This window comes from Bombus fervidus, chromosome 13 (assembly GCF_041682495.2).
Source record: "Bombus fervidus isolate BK054 chromosome 13, iyBomFerv1, whole genome shotgun sequence".
Lineage (NCBI taxonomy): Eukaryota > Metazoa > Arthropoda > Insecta > Hymenoptera > Apidae > Bombus > Bombus fervidus.
The window spans coordinates 1,726,108-1,748,554 of NC_091529.1; the positions used below are offsets into that span (position 1 = coordinate 1,726,108).

Below are 22,447 nucleotides of genomic sequence, written 5' to 3' on the forward strand. Positions count from 1 at the left end.
TAATAAAAAACTTTTGATAACTTATATAGCATTTAAGTATTAAATTCTCCATAAATGCATAAAAATTCGCGATATAGCGACGTTCGTATCTAATCATTATCGATATCCATTCTCCATCCTCCATCTTCCAGAAATCATAACATTGCCTAGACATGAAGCGAAACCGAGCCACAGAAACGAGCTTAATTATGCGAGTCTCTTTAAATCTGATTAGCTGGAAGCAATTTGCGCTGCCGGTTAGTTCGCAAAGGTTCACGGTCCGAATGATTTCCGGATGTAATAATACCGTGGTAACGAACGTATGCGCGCGCGGAATACCGTTGTAATCAAAAAGAGAGAGGCGGACAGAAACTCAGACAGAGGAACAGAGATGGATATTGTCGACAGGAAACACGAGTAACCCAGAGGAACACCGAGACGAAGAGAGTCCTTGCGTCTACTTGGGTCGCATCATTTTCATACGTAAACATGTACGAATAAAGAGAAAACGGGCGGGGCTGGGATACGACAATAAGACGAATGGTTGCTGCTGTTATCCTGAGGCGGTTTCGCCGACCTAGCGAATTTCTACTCTGTTTGAATTACCGCAAAGATAATGCCACTGTCTGCTGGAAAATTCAATTTCACGCGGGCTATTAATTCGAAAGAGTCAAGGTGTTCGTCTCGTTGATTCTTAACTTGAAATTGTAGACTCGCTTATTCGATACAGATAATTCTTATACTATTGTTGTAGATTTCAATCGTTTTAAGGATAGTTGGAGAGCTGATGGAGAGTTGCTGGCGATGAAGGAATTTAGATGAAACTTTAATGGTAGATAGAGGTAGAATGAATTTATTTGGTGATTTGGGGAATGAAGTGTAAAGTTTTGAAATAGTCTAGTGATTTCTGGCTGTTTCAGCTTTTGTTCAAACTTTGGTAATACAGTAAGAATTCATAGTGTCTGCAATTCTAAACAACTGACTTGATTAATTTACTTTATCTTAATAACAAACTTCCCAAAATTTCCACCAAATCAAAGAGTGATCAAAGAGTGTTTTTAAAACTTCTCTATAGTATCACCGTAAGAAATCTGTAAATTTCACAATAAAATTCATTCTTTTCATCCAAAGTCCTCTGTTCAAATTTCAATTTCCTATCTGCAAAGCATCATCATACATCACCGAAAACTTTCTCGAACAAATCAATGACAAGAAATTCCTTAAAGATTGCTTTCGGTCCAAGTTGGAATTGTTCGTGGACCGAAAGCATCTGTAACATCCTGAGAGCCTCTCCTGAGACACTCTCAGAGGTTGCCATTACGGCAGCGTTTTCACCGAAGACTGCGCGATTAAAACGTTGCCATCGTCGTAACGAAACAGTCCGGCAATTTCATTTGCCAGTAATTTCGAAATGCTATTTCTTTGCTGCCTTGGGCGCCGTCTTCGCAAAACGCTCGAAGATCAAAGAAACTCTGTTAATTCGCTCGGAGGAAACGAGACTAGGCAAAGTAGTACAAGATAAATGGAACTTTTATGATGATTATTTGGACGTTCTCGAGTCTCGTATTCAACCTGATATTTTAGTAATCGATAAGTACAGTTGTTTTTTAATTAGTGAGTCCTGGCGCAGTGCTCCGATGCCTCTGATAAGATGGAAACGTAAATTCTCTAGAGTGAATTTTCACTGTATGTTATATAAGCTGGCTTTAACTCCGGTATTCTTTTGTGGAGGATGCTTTTTTGTGAATGATAAAGTTGAAAAGGTATAATTGTTCCTTTGAAGGGAATTATGGGATTTAGATGTAAGATTAGGTACTGCTGTTAAGCTTGGGATTTTAATTAGGAATTTTCAAGCATTCAAAGAAGGGTTTTTTATAGGATTTTTAGCGCAGAAAGATTAGTAATTCAACATTGTTTCGCTCATTGAGTCATTTTCTATCGAATCTCCTTTTTTCTTTTCTTTTTTTCTTTATAGAGTTAAGAATTAATTTTCTGGATCATGTTTTGCTAACCATAAATAAATATCTTTCTTGTTATTTTGCAGATGATGGTATAAACTGGTATAAAGGGTAGAAACTGGTATAAACTCTTTCTGATAGGAACGTTTAAAGTTTAATGGAAAATTTAATGAGCCTCTAAAAACATATTATGTACGAAATTACTTCACTACCGATATTAAGTTTCATTATAACAACATAGAACTTCCGTCTTAATTACTTCACACAATCAATTTACATATAGTTCGTACACTTAATAAACAAACTATAATTAAAATTAAATATTTTTATTTCGGACAAATCTTTGAAAATTATTTTATTTGAACCAATTTCAATTTTTGAAAATACATGTAATATGTACAATATAATGCAAAAATTCCAGCTCGTGAAATACTTGTAAAATGATTATTTAAATAAATGATATACCTCTCTCTTTGGCTAGATTTTATTTTGAAATAATTATCTGTTGGCTTATTTGAACAAGCAAATGATATCTTTTCGATTCATTTCATTTGTAGCGGCACAAGAGCGTAGAAAAAGTCAATGGAAAATTCGAATCTGAGAGAGACCCATATTATTATGCCTTTGTATACTAACGATTGTTTTGGTTTACAAGGTCTAGAGGCAAACGAATTCGGGACAGATTGTTATTGCCGTTTCTTGTAATCTTCAGCCGGAGTTACATAAGAAGGTTGGGACAGAGTATTGTTATTCTTTCTTCGATCGGTATAACAGCATTGAGCGAGCGACGATTATAATTGGAATACGCTATCTCTTGTACTTATACCGATTTTAATACATCGGACTATTACGAATGCATCCAATCGTTTCTTTATAAAACAAACCTACACATTTAATCCACCTCACATTATTTACTTGTAGTAATAGTAGTACTAGTTGTAGTTTTGTACTTTAGTAATAGAAATTTCCTAAAATAATCTCAAATTCTATAATGTCAATATTATCAAGTGCATTAGAAATACCAAATTTAGCGTAGTATACACAAACTCAGACACGTATTATTCAAAAGTAATAGAAATTTTAGACTAATTTGGTTATATTGATTATAATACAAACGTATGGAAAATATAATATCTAAAATTCAAATTATTAGCCATTTCAATTTAAAATAAAAAATTATTTATTTGAAGTGAACAAAAGCAATTGCTCTATGTTAATTCTAGAATAATATGGTAAAGTAGTTGGAACGATTCACATATTAAATTATTATTTCGTGTCTCTATTTCAAATAAAATTTCAAACTTACATTCATTCATGAAAATAAAATATTTTTGTTTGGTCCAAAGCTTTTGCACCGTACTACTATACATACATACTCTGACAATCACACCATCCATATTATACGATTCCATTAAAACGAACGATGTTTGAAATTGACTCAATTATAATATAATTCCTCGTCTAAATCACAATCACAATTACATTCCAAATCAAACGCGGAAGGTTTTGGTCTATGAACGAGCTCCTCGGTTCCTTTTATTCCGTTGCGGCTCGACCTATGTCGTTAGCCTGAGGTAAGTCAATTATCTACTATACTTCCAACTTGGTAAGCTGATTATACACCACCAAATTAGTAAGTGGATTAGCCATTATCACCAAAATGCAGAAATTATAAGATGTAACAAAATTACACTTAAAAAGGATTTGTTTCAAATAACGATATATCAGAGATATTCTGTTTCTTAGCAATGACGGTATATGATTCGTCATTTCGACACACCCCCGCTCAAAAGTTTGAGAATGGCTTGTATTTTTTATATTCGTTTCAAAACTGTGACGAAAGTTAAGTTTATGTTTAAGTTTATGGTTAAATAATTAGAAAACATTGATTATCTCGTCATTATTCGAGAAGTACAGCAAATTTTTTAAATCTGTTCAGGCCATCGTGTTGTTTATAAAACAAAAAGGCGAAGCTTTATCTTTCCTTGTTTTTCTCGCAAATTTGTCATTTATAAAGCAAATTAAAAGCTGTATATAATGAAATGAATACTACGTAATGTCGCAGAATTGGAAACAGAGAAATTAATGAACTCCTGGTGCGGACACGCGTTGTATAATTTGTGACGTTTTAACAACGTTATTAAAAATCCACCACGATAAGCATTGAATCGAGATTTAAAATCCGTGAAATCCCCGATGATTTATGTATGAGAATGTACAGGGTCGCATACTACGCTCGTCACGATGCTCGGATTCGATTCGATACGCGCGCACAATGCATTTCCATCCTACTGTCGGTCTCTTTCGTTTGCGTGTAACCTGCACAAAACATGTGGCATTAGCTTGGTCGGACGGCACAGTGACCCCTGGACAATTAACAATGAGACTCACATAATAGCGGCGCATAAGCCGATTGCGAAATTATCGTCGCGCTGTCGCACGCGCCTCGAAATCGCGCAGCGTGTCGCGCTTGTTCCACGCGTGACTAATCGTGAATGATTCTGACACAGTTTTGCGAGTTGCGGATCTGTTTTCGACTGACAGTCAATTGAAAGCTGTATCGTGAATGTTTTATTTCGGAGTAAAATTTGACTTTTATGAAATTTTAATAACGTTATACATCCACTGATTCGTTTATGGATCAGTTGTGTTGCAAATTAAAAATCAGATACTTTATTTACTTAACAAATATTGGTATTTTTCTTCTTTTTATTCGTTACTTTTTCGATAAGCTTCAGGATATGCGAAGTACATTCTTTTCTGAAAATTTTGTTTAATATATATAATTATACAGTGATTTACTTCGTGATACGCGTGTGTAGCTCCTCCGAGTGTATACTTAAAAATTTATCATAGACACTACTAAATGTCTCTCGCCTAATGTCAAACCGACATTTATTGCTTCCTTACTTTGAAGAATCTTCCAATTTCAAATACTGGAATTCTGATACTTCGCAATTTAAAATCATTTAATTCCAAATATGTCAACTCTAAAATCACTCAATTTCTAATGCTTCAACTCTAAATCCTTACAGTTCCAAATACCTCAATTTTAAAATTTTCCAATTCCAAATACTTCAATGCTGAATACTTCGATTCTAAAAAGTTAAAATCTTCCAATTATAAACCATTTCAATAGCAAACATTTCAATTCTAAATTCTTCTAGCTCTAATGCCTTTCTAGTCACAAATATTTCAATTCTGAAATTTTCCAATTCCAAATATGTTAATTTAAAAGTCGTTGAATTATAAATACCTCCTAATACAATGCAATAGCCATTAACATTCCTTATTCAGGCATCGAGAACCCCGTTGCATTCCGATAATATTCATTGCTAAACCGGTCTACATAGAATCGAAACCAAGTCCCGGTCTTAGCGGTGGTAAGGAGAGTCGTCTTTGATCAGCGACCAACTCGAAAGCGCTGTTGCGTGTGTCTTAAACACAGAAAGCCAACACGGTGGAAGCAGCGCGTTTCAAGGGATGCTTGAAGAGGTTTTGCCCAAAGTCAGACGCAAGGAAATATGTAATTATGGTTGCACGGTGTTCGCATGCATTTGTAACTGTTGTCCGTAGGAGAGCTTAAGGGACGAGAAAGGGCAAAAGCGGTGGATGTTCTGTCTTTTGGGGGTTACCGTTGAACCGCTTTCTGTCGGTTGTTGCGTTCCTAAATAACTGTTTACTTTGTCTGTGCCTCTGCGCAGCCAACAGTAATACCTCTCGCAATGACATTGGAGAACGAGATTTACGTCTGTTTCATGTCACGCGTGCTTTTCCCTGTCGTCGTTACCTATTTTCTCTCTCTCTCTCTCTCTCTCTCTCTTTCTCTCTCTCTTTCTGCTTTTTTTTATATTTCTCGTCTGTTTCAAATGATTCACTGTCGAAGTGGGATCAGTTCACAGCAAATCTAACAGAGTTCCTGGCTTATCTGGCACTCGTGATTTTTATATCCACTCCCATTCCTGTCACTTCCTGTATGTTTCGTTTCTCCCTATTTTTTGGCTTTGGTTTTAGTTGTTTTTTTTTTTTTGTGATTTTGCTTCCTCTTTTTTTGTTTCGGTTAAATTATATTTGTATGTTTACGCGTGTGTATTGAAATTATGTTTTGGAAGGCGTTTTGGAGAAAAATTCGAAATGATGATTAACGAGTGTGGCAGCGCAGTGCGGCTTCGTGGCGCAGCGTTTATCTCTTTTCCGATAGTCTGATATGCCGGAGCCAGGGAAAGAGGTTACTTTCTTTGTGACCTGACGGTGGTTAAATAGGAACTGTCGTTAAGACGTTGTTTTATGGAGACGCGTCGTCGTAATTTTGGTTTTATGTATCGAGAATGAAACGTTATAGTACTATTAACGGTTAATGTGAATTTAATAACACTGGCCTTCCATCTCTTTATCTTGATTTTAATTTTTTCGAAGTCTTTAGGTTGCACACTACACAAATTTTCTTCCTAAACGCAATAGAACTTGAGAAATTTCGAAATTCTAGGTAGAATACATACTCTTGTTCGTTAATATTAGAACACTTACAGGAAATGAGATAAGCTTGAGAAATCATTGGAAATTATCAAGATTTTTATAATTATTATTTTATTTTAGACTGCGGGTTATAGAAAATCCAAATATTCTATGTTATAGCAAGAATCTGTAAATGATAGTCTCCCTTTTGAATCACTGTTTTAATTCCACGTGTGAAACTTAATCTTGCGGGCTTCACTGATTTTCCCGATAAATTTATCCAAAATTCTCTCAATGAAGTTGAGATCAAAGGGTTGTAAGCATCTATATATAATCCTCGACGTATTATTCGTCGTGGTTCTAAAAATGGCTTATCCAAATCTTCTCTGCGTAGCCTGCATCTATATTTTGCATGAACGCATAATTATGATTGATTAATCATTTCCTCGAGAAACGACAGCTATTATGTTTTTTACGAGACAGCAAGTGTCTTTGAACGTTCCGCATAAACATACGTAAATATCAAAGCCAATCAATACGATCGCACGAGAAGTTCCCGAAATTCTCGATGAACCAAACTGGTGGAAGCATATCGCCACGGTAATAGAATCCTCATCAGAGGACATCAGAGATGCCTGGCAAAATATCACAGGAAACACAGCGATGGAATATTCCGAGTGGCACAAAAGCAGAACGGGTAACCCGAGTTGCCTGATATCTCCGCGTTGCAGGAGACATTTGCGAAGGAGTGTCCTGCAAACCTCATCCTTTTCGGATCCGCTTGAATATTTCAACGGCGCGGGTGTCAGATCAAAAGATACTCCGAGACACGAATTTCTACGATCTTTACAACAACCCAGTAGTATTTCTCTTTTTTCCACTCCACGCAACGTCGAGCCACGAATTTCAAGAAACCACGATGTCACCCGAAAATTCAAAGGATTCAAACTTATTCACCCTCTTCAATCGTAGGCTTGAGTATTAAATTAAAATTATCCAGAAAGGCTCCTTTGGTAATCCCACGGAGAGAAGGATAATTAAACCGGAAATCGAGGATTATCCTCAACGAGGCTTTCGTTTGTCGAAGTTTCTGACTTTCTAATTGATTCGATGAGATAGCTCGAGTTTTCGGTTTAAAAGGGATGGAACGCCAGTTTGCAAGATATTGTAGGAGTTGCATGCATATTATACGTATATGTAATTATATGAATATAATTATTCTAAATAATTTTCATTTGTATTTTTACCTTGCTTTTTTACGATTTTTTAAGAGCAGATACGTGGTTGAGTAAAAACTGACTTGCGCATTTTTCATCTGCATCTTTTTTCCTTTTTTCTAGACTTCTTTCATACTTGATTCAAGCAAACTCTGCAGATATTCCTACAGGACATTCAGTCACGTCCGCTGAAAATCTTGGGTGACCATGCATTTTGCTTTTACACCTCCAATCTGCAATATACAGTTCACTCCTAACAGTGAAAACTTTGTTACTCGCTTCAACGCATTCGCACAAGATACCTGTCCTTATAATATCTTTCAGCAGGTTTCTAATTTTAAGAATATAAAGGTTAATATTTGGGAGAAAAGGCACGTTTAATATTTTTACCCCCTTTTAGAAGCTTTTACAATCTTCGATTTTTAAGGGACTACCGTTAATTAAAATTAGTCTGTTGAAACTAAAACAACGAAGAAAAAAGTTTTCATAATCTCGTCTGTAAATTATAAGATACTTAGAAACTTTAAACACGATATTTATAGAAATAGGCTTATAAAAATTTAGAATACAACATAACAAATGTCAACTTTATTGTATAATTCAAATATTTATCTTTATCGTCTACTTAAATATTCTAGTTATAGGTACTGGGTAAATCATGCATACTTAACATACTTAAAAAGGTCTCAGTAAACCTTCTTATGTTGTTAAGGATACAAATCTATTTTAAGCAGTTCCTTCGCCCTTCGAATTCGAAATTAGATTCTTCTCAAATAACGGAGCATTAAAATTCAAATAAAATCAACCACTTCATTAACATCAAAAATTAATTCCGCTGGAAGAATCTCCCTCAGCAGTTTCGAACCGAAGAAAGCCAACTAGACTTCGGTTCTTCTTCCTGAATTTCTACTTGCCCAATTTAAGAACGCAATATGACGGCATCCAATTTCAGTCTGTAAGAGATCTTTCTTATGCATACTAATTTCTCTAGGATATTCATCACGAAGAATTCTTACTGCTTTCTCGTTTTCGCGAAAACGATGACCCGACGTGTTGAAAGGATTAAATTTAAAGTTGCAAATGTTTATCTAGATTAAGGAGAGGGGCCGAATGTTGAGGCGCGCCAGCTAATCCCTCAAACAGAAAACTGGGATCCGGACCTCGAATATAACCGGCAAAGTTGACCGGCTAACTTCATTATCTGTTTAGAAAGTTCGTTTATTTTTGGTAAATGAGCTGTATTTCACGTGGTATCTCGTGTTAGCGCCCGGAATACCAACGCGAAAACTCTCCACCTCGTAATTTATTCACGTTCACGCGCGAATGCGCAAACATTGCTATGGCTGCCCGAGAATCACGAATTCGAGCGATATTTTCTTCGTTTTTTGGCACCCTTCCATACGCATCACTAAATATGTTTTGCATGTTATATTAGAATGAATGGAATTAGAAAAAAATTAATTTTCCAAAACGTATATGTATGTATGTGTGTGTGCGTGGGAGTTTTCGCAGAATTTTTTTATTCTACATTTGCGGGCAGAAATTTGGAAATGAAGGGGAAAAATGTATGTTTGTCTGTTTACTAATGAAATCTTGTTGAGATTATTATTTCGAATGAATGCCAGGAATTATTGCGGATGTTTGATTAATTTCTGTTTTATTCTGTATTGCAGAGAATCTTTTTAAAAAATATTTCCATCGAAGCTCATTCTCGAGAAACATACGAATTTTCTCAGCAGAATTTTTTAATTAGATGTGAATAAAAGCTTGGCAATAAGTAAAATGGAAAAATATTTTGAAATGCGGAATTCAATCTTCTAACAGAACCATTTTCCCCGCATAGATTCCACTTATATATATGATTAAAATCGGTACGTGAGTAAGTAAGAATTGAAAAATAAGAAACGAAGGATTCTCTAAATAAGTTGAAAATAAAAATTCTTCTAAATACAAATAAAAATTCTTCTAAATACAAATAAAAATCCTCGAACAAGAATATCAATCGATTTCGCTGAAAAGAAGTTAGTTCGTTCTACGTATTTTGATAAACGTAAACGGCATAGTATCATCTTCTTCCGATCTAAGCAGAAAGACGTACCTCCTCTATTCAATAACGATCTTCTTTTCCGCCATATTTATTTGAGGGAACGATACAAATGCTGCAGTAAAGTATTCGTAATATTTGAATAGTAAAAACATTTGTACGATTTATAATGTATGAATATTAGCGAATTTAATTCAGGCAGAAATCGCATAATTTTTCTAAAGAAAAGAAAATGACAAGGAATAAAAGTCTGTCGACGTCTATTTGCGGAAGTAAAACTATTTAGTTCGCAGCTGTCTTAGATTTTCGAGTTGCTACAACTTAATGAATAGAAATCGACGATTGTTAATTAATATCTCGATTATGTTAATGCCAACAAGTTGGAAACGTCTCGTATCATTTTACTTAGAGACGAATCTTTCCCTTTCTTTCTTTGTCTCTTCCTTCTTTCCTTACGCTTCCCGCTTTTATTTTTGAAGAAATATAAACATATTGCAATTATTAGATATTTATATTATCAATAACAAGAGAATTAGTCCTTCCTTCCTTTATCTTTTATTTCTGTTTGCTTTCATTTCTGAGGCAATGTAAAAAGATTTAAGGTATTAGTACGAGAAAGTAGTAGAATTTTCATTTCGATGCTACACGTGTAGGATGGTACAAATCATTACGAAACATCAAGTTGATATTCGTATTACAGAGCATGAGAATTAATTTCATTTGTCTCTCCGTTCAGCTTGTTTTTATGGAATCAACTTTAATTCAGACTGAAAACCGGAAGAAAAAAGTGTTGCGTTATTAATTTACATGTGAAATGCTGTTATTTTGCCGTGGAAAAATTCAAAATGAAAAAGCGCGAGGAAATGCGAAATCGAGTTGTATCAACTATTCAATGCCGCAAGGAACGCGGAAAATTAGTAGATATGTGTTTTTCTTGTTGGCGTGAGAAATTTAATTGATACAGCGTAATTGTATAGGACAATTAGAATAAATTTTGTAAAACAGTAATTGCAGACAAATTTATTTTGAAACAATTAACAATGCCTACTACAAAGATGAACGATCGGTGAATTGTCGACAATCTACGAACATCGAATCGTTTAAAAATCAAAACACCTGTGGCGGAAGAATTCATATCAGAAAGTTATCGAATCGCCTTTCGGGCAAGTAAGCAGGAAACTAAAGTCTAAATCTGTACGATGCGCCCGACGGGAAACCCACGATGGAATCTGCCATCAATAATTGCGCGCGTTTGGTCGCGTTTCACGCGTGGGTTTCGCGAAAATAATTCGCGACCTGTCAACTGATGCGACATTGGCGCATGCTGACGCGGAAAGAAGTATATAACGGAAGTTACCGCCGATTCATCAAAATCACCCTAGGCAATCGACACTCCGGAACTGAAAATACAACAAAAAATATATAGGTATATACCTACACGGACGAAAATAAAAAACGGTGGAATCGCAGAAAGCGAACACTTCCGGAAAAAAAGTGAGAAATGAAAAATCGAAGTCGGACAACCCCCTGATATCGATTCGAAATCGAAATGCAGCAATCCGTTTGACGCGAGATTATTGGATCTTTGATCATATAGCTCGAATTGTACGAAGAATAATTGGAAAACGTTGGATTGATTTTCTATCTATCTATTCCATAAAAGTGTAGCAATTTTTCGTTCACGATTATTAACTCATCATTAATTTGTACATTTTAGTTAAATTCATGTATTTTCACTGCAAATCAACCAAAATGTGTCTATACTTATGAATGATAATATGTATGAATAAAATCTTGTTTTTTCCCACGAATTATGTGTCTTTTCTTATGTATTTCATTTTAATCTCTTTGAGATACAATCTTCGTAAGATTCGCGTTTTATTTATCCATAATTCCAATGTTTAAATTTGAGACGTTTTTTTTTACATACAGCTGCATCTTTCCTGCAGTAATCCGATTGTTATGTCGCACGTTTCATGTGTCGATAACAGGCAGTATCCCAACATTGCAAATATTTGTAGTGTCACTAATTTGATGACGAGGCAACTGGCATGTGAAAATGATCGTTAAGTCTGGTGCCGTACGTTCCACCGAGAGCCTGTTCGGCTGATTCCGATGAAACTCTCGTCGCGGGGATCCTCGATCCGCGTGACATCAATTTATCGAGCTTGTTCTGTTCAGCAATCGGCTTGAAATGCCCGGCGATTGTCGAATAATCGGTCTATCTGGAGTTCGCCGCACGGACGTGATCGAGTTGAATCCGTCCAGCCGATTATCGTCGATTGCCGCTTCTAATTTATAATTTATCATGGTTTATGTTTCCCTATTGCCTACACGGTACGTGTTCGCGCGATTGACTCGATTCGTTCGAATAAATACGATGACAAAATATGTATGTACGGTTGTTGTTCGATTGTTTGATGTTTCAATTAATTTCCAAGCCATATGTGTGCTATATTGAATATTTAAACGAGCAGCATAGGTCGATGTTTTTATTTAATAAATATCAAATTTGAGTAATAAGGTTTGTTGTATGCTAGTATTATTTGATGTTTGTTCTTCATGAAATGTTATGTCAAATTGTTTCTAGAAATATTCAATTTGGATTGCTGGGTATGAATTAATTTCAAACGAAATTAGAATGATTGTTTGAATGGATTTTGGAATATTTTATACGATTTTGTATATTCTAAACTGTTTTTATATCTTTAACAAATTTATGCATTTATTCGCAGCTTAATAAGAAAGATAAAATTAATACAAATATCTTTCCACTAATGTTTAATGACTGTGTATGTGTAATTATTTTTCTTAGAAGAGAAAGAAATAAAGTTATCTTTTTTGGTCCTAATATGTATCGGTAATACCGAGAATACACTAAAGGATTAGGAAAGACAAAATCATTCGGTATCTTTCTTCATTTGGTATACATGAAAACATAACTAAATAAAAATTCTCAGCTTAATCAATACACCTATTGACCTCTATACAGAGATCGATGGACTGCAAAATAGAATTAAAATACCTCCAAATATAACGAATTCAACCAGAAAAACCACAATAACGAATTAAATCTCACAAAAAATCCAATTTTTCATCCCCTTGCTAATCTAAAGTGCCAAAACCACGCTAAACCGCGACGGTTTGTTAACACGTGAAAGTTTGCGTCCATAAAAAGTCGTGAAACGCTATTTAGACACGGTGGAACAGTAGAAGCGGTGAACTTTAGTCGCGTGTTTACGTCTGTACAGGCGTGACGGGGCTAAAACAATAGAGAAAAAGCGGGAAATGAGAGATCCGATTATTATTCGCGTGCAGCCAGCTGTGCAGATCGTCGATAATTCGATATATAACATCAGAAATAATAGATACTCTCTCTTCCATTCGCTTCCTCTGTCATATTTTCATTCCACGAAACAGTCCCCTCTCCGATCTTCCACTTTCCTGTTTTAACTTCCGGAAATCCGGAAATACGGAGAATACACGGAATTTTATATTTTGAATCAGGTACGTCCTTTGTCGTGTCTTTTAATGTACGAGAAGGAGTTTTCTTGTTAGAGTATCGAAAAAACCTTATCTGAATTTACAAATTTCCGTGAAAATACATGTACGAAGATTATATTAATAATAACCGTTATTGTGTGATGTTCGATCTTTTTCGTGATACAAGAATCATTGAATACTATCAACGATAAATATAAAGGTATTGATCTCTATTTTATAAGACTTTGAACAAGCAATGTCTTATGACAAAGAAAAGCTGTTGTAGAAATATTTGGGATACTACCCAAGAAGCCGCAGTTCAGTTTCTTCGATACTTTTCAATACCTCTCAGCAGTAAGAAGATTTCCCTCTGTTCCTTTTGAAGCCATGCAACATTCATTCGATCCGATTTTATCACGAATAATAACATTATCTCGAATCTATTATAGTCTCTCCGATTCTCCCATCGAAATCTCTCAATGGCATCCATTTGCTTTTCGAGCATCTACAAATCAAACGTATCGAAATCATGCGTCTTATCGCGACGATAAATTACTGTAAAAGTCGAAGACGATCTTCATTGCTGAATCGCGAGAAATATTAGGGTAGTTGAAAAATTCTATCAGGTTCCCCTTGTATATTTATAACTCGGATTGAGCAAATCTGAGTTGAGATAGAGATAAGAGATGATGAAATTAATTCTCTATCAAGATTTCGTACATTTCTTGTGCTTCTTTCTCCTATGCGAAAGAATGGTAGGTCTAACTTTTTGTAGAAAATAAATACTAATACTTGCGTTACGTACGATAATTTTTAAGCTATGAAATTGGCATATATTTGAGTCGTAAACAACGTAATCAAATTATTTTACAACTGATAATAATGTTAATAATAATTTCACAATTAAAAATAATATAGAATGTCAATCAATTCAAAATCATAATGAAAGAAACGTTCCCACCATCGTTCTACGATAAAATAAACCATTTTTACTCTTCACACAAAGACAGACCTGCAGTGATCACACAGGCCATAAAATCATGGATAAAAAGCTTATGATGCTCCCAAACGCCAAACTCCAAGTACCATTAAACGGTACCAAAAAAATTCATCTTCTCCAATTTCACCAACCAAGCGTAATCTCGACGAATCTCGGTATCCCGTGAGTTCCATTCGCATTTTGAAGAACCCACTCTCGTGGATATCTCGGCACACGAATAAATCGTCAGTGGCTGTAGGGGAACGCAATAAAACACGATGATCGTTCAACGCGGAACGCTTCCGTGGATCGATATAAAACGAGATATGCCTGGTCGCGACGCTGCGAATGGGCCTCTCTGATCGAACGAGAGAAAAGAAAAAAAAAAGATAGCCAGAGATGAAACGACGATGATGTAGAATGAGATGGGCTGTGGGAAAAAAAGAAACGAACGAAAGGGAAGATCCGTTTATTGGCGGTGGCGCGTAACAATGGCACCAAGCCTGGTAATTGACAATGAGGGGAAAAGGTAATGGAGGCGGTTCTGGTGTCGTTCGCCAGGTTCCTCTGGTCGATCTGATCGTCGTGGCTCTGATCGCCATTGTCCCTTGGATCTGTGCTGGACTCGCGAGTGGTCTGCCGAGTGGGAACTCGAATTTATTATTCGGCCGCGTGCTTCACGTCGGCCGCAGAAACAATAGGAAAACGAGAGAGGAAGCGGGCCGGTCCGCAAACGTTCGAGGGCCACTCTCATCTGTCGATCTCCTCTCTCCTCTCGTTTCTCGCTCTCTCTCTCTTTCTCTCTCTCTCTTTCTCTCTCTCTCTCTTTCTCTCTCTCTCTCTTTCTCTCTTTCTCTATCTATCTCTCGGTCTCGAGTTGTCTACTCTCGTCGGCAATGTGGCTGGTCCAGGGAGGCGCTACTGCACGAGCTGGACAATCGATCAGAGCCATCGACGCGTGTATGAATCGAGAATATCTTTAGGGTTCAGTATGCATGGTGTCTCACGACGAGGTGAAATGGTTCAAGTATAGATTGAGTTTATACCCCTGTTTATGAGTTTGGACAGCCAGCAAGATCGTACAAGATGCGATGATTAGTTCAGATTAATAGTGTCTCATAATTAGACTGCGGATTTTTATGCAATTTTATATTTTCGTGAACACGACTAGAGGAATATTTGAACGGAGATTTGTTATACTTTTTAAGGATTATAACGAGTATTCTGCCGTGGATAATTTATACGTTTCTGTATATTATATGCATATTATAAAAATCCGCTGTCTACTCGTAATATACGATAAGTTTAATATTCTGCGCAAAGTTCAAAATCGAATTTTAAGCACAGATGACTTAAAAATAACCCTATCTTGCTATATCGACAGTTCCACTAAAAACCATATAAAAACTATATAATTTAAAATTTATAGTTTACACCTGATATTGAAGTCTTGTTAAAAAAAAAAAAAAAAACATAACACAAGGGTACATTACCGTACATACACAGATATATACATGTACATAAGACCGTATGCATCGTGCACATACGTTTGACGATGAACAGCGTATCGTGTCAGCTTCGATGGTCCTGAAGATCGTGGAAGAGATAGAGAGGTTGATTGGAATTTCATGCCTCGGACGATTTTCTTCTCTACATTCTTTTCTCTTGATTTTTACTTGGTTAGAAAGGTTGTGACCGACGGCACGCGAGTAATGAGATTGACGAAGCGCAGGTGACGCGTTAGCGCCGCTTCGGTAATCGAGATCGGTACATACAACCTTTGCTGTTGACACCGACGCTCTTATTTTAACGATAGATTGAGGATTTTATGGTAATAGTCTATGTACCAGAGAAACGAGCCGTGATAGGCTGTTGAACCTGAATCTATTCGCATGCGTTTTTTTATCTCTCGGTGCATGATATGAATATGTAAAATAGAAGACTGTTCCTCGTGTAAGTTTGCATCGGTATTTGTATACTGGTATGCACTTAGTGTATGGTATATTTTAGTTTTTTCGATATTTCTAGAATCGAGGATGGCTTTTGGTTTGTGTTGGATTTGCGTTTTTTAAATTTTAGATTTTTAGCATTTTTGTGGGTTGCTGCGTTTAGACGTTTTTTGATTATTGCTGGTATTATTTGAATTTCTAGATTTGTAGAATTTTTTGTTGAATTATGTGATCTGTGTTTTTAAAACTTTAGTATTATATATGAATAATGTAAATGGTTTCAGTGTTCGATACTTTAAGTATTTGGTATCCTGGATTTTAGATCATTCTGATATTAATAATTTGGTATTTTCAGTGCTCTTGAAATTTGATGCTTTCCATGTTCGATATTTTAGATATATATATTTTCGATTCCACATTTTTTGATGTTTTAAAATTTTCGATGATTTCTCTATTGGTATTTCTGGTATGTATGCAATACTTTCGATGACCTTCATCGTCGATATCCGCTTAAACGATTCGCCATACAATCGGTCAACGGCTATTCTACTTACAAACCACAAGTCCTACTTGCAACACCCAGATATCTCCACGATTCTTTCATCCGATTATTAAACCCTTGTTCACCGAAGGAACGAGCTAGAAGCAGCAACTTCAGGCACGATTACCATTCATTACCACGTATAACATTCGTTCTCATTCAACATGACCGATAATCCTACCGGAACGAACGAGAACTTGGAATCATCTGGGTCCCCTGAATGTACACCAAAAGCATCTCGGTTCGTCGGTTGGTTTCACGCCCTTAACCAAACATTGATATTCATTTACTTTCGTAGTCTTCAACGAATGGAGGAACACCAGGCTACACATAACTTGCAAATATGCGTAATTAATGGCGGACGAGCGTAGGTGGTGCTGTAGCCATTACATGTGCAACATGAAGCAACATCGAATTACTTTCACGTAGTTCCCAGCGCGACTCTGCAATTTCCAGCTTTTTTCCGATATCAGAGTTGGCTTGACGATAGGAGTTCTCGTGGAAACACACACATCACACAAACTTTCATTTTGTTTAAAGTGTATACAGGAAACCGTGTAACTGTGGAGAATTTTTCGAATTTCTTTGTCGAGCGTGTAGTTAACGTTTCGTGTCGCTTTTGACTTTTTTTTTATTCTTCCGAAGATTCGGAAACGTTGGGACGATAAAACTGTGTAATGGTCTCTGCATTGTTTCCAGTTGTTTCGAGTAGCGTGGGATGGTTAGGAAGTTTTAAAGGGTGGTTGTTATATTTTTCTGGAAGATAGTGGAATTTTAAAGTGTCAATTAGAAGTATATTCGAGTATCGATATTTTCCGAAATATTTATACTTTGAATTTATCTTTGTGCTATGAACAATCACCACAATGATTATCCATGAATTGAACCCTCTTACACCTTTGTAAACAATTCTTTAATTCAATTATTGATAATAGAAATATATTTCTCCTGATCTTAAATTAATAAATCTAACCGATTAATTACAACAAGTATCTTAACATTAGTGAACACGAACGTAAGTATGAGCACAATTAAAACGAAAAAAAATACATATATAAATAGATTACAAAATATTAGAATTAAAAAATCAGACTGTATGCTACGTGTGATACTGTGATACTGTTTTATGTGATACGTGATACGTGTACGTGTTATACGTATGAATACAATCAAGGCAAAAAAATAACGTAGACAAACAAATATTTAAAAAATCTTAATATACATACCATATCAATATATGAAGAAAATAAATTAAACTGCACGTCAAAAACTAAAATGTGCCAAACATCCAAACGACGATAGCATCGACGAGCTGGTTAAGCGAACGAGCGGTCATGAGTGGGCGTTAAATCAAAATGGAAGCATCCGTGAAACACGGTTCGGATCTCTGACGCGCATTATTTACCGTGTACTTTTACACCGTCCCGCCGATTGTTCGACAGAATCCACCGGTACGTTCGTTGTTAAATTAATGATTAAATCGGCTGACGAAACGTGGTAGCGCGCGCATATTACAGGCGTACGCACGAAGAACGTGCGTACGTGCGTGCAATATTCTACGACCGCGTTTTACGTATGCTTCACGGCAGATCTGAGCGATCTATAGCGCTCGAGGTCGTATTGCAGTGTGTGTTAGTTCACACGATACGTTGCCGATTTGGTGCAACATTCTGGTTAACTTGCGTCGATGTGTTTTCAACATGTGCAGCAAAAAGGTCCCCTCGAATTTGTTTTTTTCGTCTTTTTTAATGTTTAATCGTAAAACAACTTTATATATTTCGATTCGTTTTACCGTAGTTATACCGTTTGATCAGTGAATCGAAAAATAGCTCTGTCCTTTTGGGAAAAGTTTCATTGTCTTCGGTTTCGTTTCCCCATGTCCTTTTACATTTTTTTCTTTTAAGCATTCAATACCTTTTAAATAATTGTGTCCTTACACGCTAGATAAAACAATGAATTTCGTATAATAAATATTCCATCCTTTTCCAAATCTCCATTTCCTTTCTTTAACTGTAAAGAGAATATTATCATGAGCTTTAATACTTTAGAATTTTAATTACAGAAAGTTTCATCCCCTCCCCTCAATTTACATTTTTAATACTTTTTAGTCCATATAATTTAAAGGAACTTTTTATACGTTAAAACGAATACTGTTACTTGAGAATTTTAATTAGAAAAAGTAGCTTCGTCCTCTTTGAATTTATCTTCCTATTACTTTTCGTTTCCTTTTTCTAATGGTTTATTCTTCCAGGAAGTAATGAATCAATTAATATGTATGTTCTCTGGTATAAAAGTAATGGAGGGTTTTAGCAGAATTTCAAAATCAAGTTGGAAAAGAACTGTGGAACGGATAATTGTAGGAAAACATTGGTATTTTGCGCTATTTTTTATGTGGAAGTTATATAGATCCTGTGTCAAACAATATTTTCGTTCAACTGATGAAACTTTTAACTTTGATGTTCTACTTTGCGTTATTCATTTGATCTGTACTTGCCGTAAATTAAGATGTTAATCAGAAATGAAATACATACTAAGAGGATTAAATTATGGACAGAGATTTCTACTAAACGAGAACGATCAACATTTTTCAAGATATCGATGCATTGCATATAAAAAGTTGAAGATTACGTAATCCAGAATTTTTAATGTAAAACATTGAAGACTGGATTACAGATAATATTCGTTAGATATTTTATTTCTTCTCTTTGTACAATAACATGAAATTTTGTAATCAATTAAAAGAAAATTATGCTTAGAAAATTCATATGAAAAATTAGTTTCGACCATCTATAAATACCAAAATTATCATAATATTTCTTCGATATATTCAGAAAATTCAATATAAGAAATTAGGTACAGATTTAATTGAAGCAAACAGAGAAGTTTAATCCCGTCCTTGCTTCGGTGAAAGTTCAAATTCTTCATTAAAGAGAACAGCTTACAAGACAACAACACAAGTTTTCAAACCTTCGTTAGAAGTTTCCAACCTTCGTTACAATGCTTCAACAAATTAAAACTTCTTTGTTTATCTTTAATGTAAATATAAACATAGACCATGTAAGCTCCATCAAGAATCACAAAACTGAAGCTATAAGGCTATTCATTTTTTCCTGATGCTTAATTAGAATGTTTGGAAACACCAATTCTACGTCGTGCTAGATCAAAGTTTAAACAAGAAGGTTGGACTACGCGAAATTTTTCTGGAATTAGAGTTTATTTTGACATTTAAATTTAATTAATAAAACGAACAAGAAGAAAATAATAAAAACGACGTAAGTACTTAATGTACAGAATTTGATAATTTACAGAGTGTATACAATGTGTTTCTAAAATCTGAGAACGGAGGTAACGTTGTACAAGTGCGTATCAGTAAGCCGATTAGAATAAATTAAGGCCGATATCGGCGATTAGCGATTACGCGAAGCACATAGATTATTCACTATTTACCGCCAGATTGCGATTGAAAGTGCGTAAGCCGGTTGCCGCAGCTTGTTGATTTATACCGCTTCGTGCCCTCCATTTCCGTGGCCGCGAAAAGAAAAATAATTACCGCCGAACACTGCCGAAGACAGCGAAGCATCGCCGTTAGAACTTCGGAATTCGAAGAACAATGATCAACGGCTCGAAAATAATGTGAACACAGACGCGACGACTTAGTCGGCCGGGATGCAAAAACTAAACGCTAGGCCCAGCGCTCTGATTATCGAAGCAGAAGCGATTATTGCCTCGAACCTACCGTTAGATTCCTTGCCTTTAGACTCGTTCTATACAAGAACATACATTTTTATGACGATCTACTACGATATCCTGTTACTTCTTAATTAGTAAAATTATTTACTACAAATTATTTACTAATTATTACTAAAAATTTTCTAGACTTATTTATTAAAATTTGTAAATCTATTATCGAGGTTCTTGGAAATTCAAGATTAACGTAGTTTATAATTTTAGACAGCAGTTGTTGGTCACACAATTACATGTACACAGCACAATAGGGCAGAAAGTTATTCTACATGCAAAATTAAGTTCGAATGCAGAATACAATCGTCCCATTTGAAATCTCATTTACGAGACAATAGAACTTACAGAATCATACAGTATGCATGCATTGGACTAGCATTAAAAAAAAGCTACATTCAACATTTCAGAGATATTTTCGCATGCAGAATAACATTCTGTACGATTGTTCCCTCGTATCCCGCCGGTAATTGATCAAATTCATTACTTGACAAGCTACCAAATTCAATTAACACTTTTATATTTTTGATTTGAAACGGAGTTTCGAGTGAAAAAATGTTCTTTTACATTTTTCAACTGAATGTTCGTATAGAACAATTTCCTATTTTGTTGCAACACGTATCCTACTACACGAGGATGCATAGTAGAATACGTCGGTTTCCATGTTCATTCTACTGACCAAAGTCAGCCAGTTAATTTCACGTGGCAGCGATAACGGATGGCTTCTTGCCGCATCAGTCATAAATTAAAAGCCGTGGACAGTGGACGAATGCAAATTAAGAGCGGTAAATAAATCAGTGCGCCCATACGCGCGCGTTTTATGTTCGGAGTAGCGCTAATTACAACCATCCTTTGGAGCGGTGGCGCTGTGTAATTAGATACGATCGCGTGGAACATACGCCCGCGTGATGAAGAGGAAGGGGGAAAAGATGGGAGAAGAGAGAAAGAAAGAGAGAGAGAGAGAGAGAGAGAGAGAGAGAAAGAGAAAGAGAAATTAACGTCCACAGAACGGACGTTCAAGGGGTGCACTTTACTACGGTGAAACGGGTGTGAGACACACGTTTGTAAGAGACGAAAAGGTGAATCGAGTGTCGCTTCTATGTCGATGTTTATCGTGTACCTTTGTGGTATTAGCTAGAATTGCCATTTCTTTGAAAAGTCACGTTTAAGTACTATTGCTTTGTTATACAGTTGATACGAGTAAGTTTTGTAGAGCATGTGGCAAATGCAGAAGTTTGAAACGTTATACAATGGCTACAGAAAATATTTAAACATACCTTTATTTCCCCCTGAAGCGTCTTTTTGTTAGAGTTTACATTTTATTACAAATTTAATATATTTGGACTTAATTAATTAGCATACAAATTCTATAATAGATACAATGGTGTACAAATATTTTTTGTAACCACTGTAGTCAGATTTGGGTGTATATTTTTGAAAATTTATAAACATTTCATAATTTTTATTTATTTTTATTGAAACGCGTGAAAATAGATCGTAACACTGGTTGTTGTATGTTCTTGTATTATTAGTAATTAATAATTAATTTGCGTATATAATGATTCATTATTAAAAGTAATTAAATCTGGTTTGCATACGGGTGAACAAGCCAATGCAAATTAACAAATGATTATATAATTGCGGTGTACGATGATTGAAAAGCGTAAACAAAGTGATTAAAGAGTATACAGAATGACTGTACCTGAAATGTGTGTTTTAATAATTTTCAATAATATTTGAATTCTATTATTATGAAATATTTTTGCTTTCTTCGTGGGGATATATTTAAATATCTGTTATTCTATAATTAATTATACAAAATAATTAAAACACATATTCAAACATTTATATGTATATTTCTGATTAAAGAAATTTTATCTCTATCTTTACATACGGAACGTTTTTAATTTTAATTATATTGAAGAGTTGGAATTGATGGAATTTTTAGATTTTGTAGTGAATGCTAAAATCCTAATTTTGCATTCCTTTCAAATCGAAGAAACCGCATGAAGAATTCAAAATTATTTCTTCTACCTCATTTTTTTCATGATATTCTACGATGTGTAGGATTGAAAAAATGAAAAAATTTTAAAATTCGCATTTC

At 35.3% G+C, this 22,447-nt stretch overlaps 1 protein-coding gene across 2 annotated transcripts in view; it reads left to right on the top strand.

Moving 5' to 3' along the window:
- The window catches only part of LOC139993465 (uncharacterized), a 93,952-nt gene that overhangs the window by 21,417 nt on the left and 50,088 nt on the right, over nucleotides 1–22,447 (top strand). The window contains exon 1 of one of the 2 annotated variants that reach the window (XM_072015213.1): nucleotides 19,649–19,877. The exons of the other annotated variant lie outside the window; for it this stretch is intronic. The gene's annotated coding sequence lies outside the window, so the exon portion shown is untranslated. Of the gene's footprint in view, nucleotides 1–19,648; nucleotides 19,878–22,447 lie in introns of those variants that run through there. 2 annotated transcript variants of the gene reach the window in all.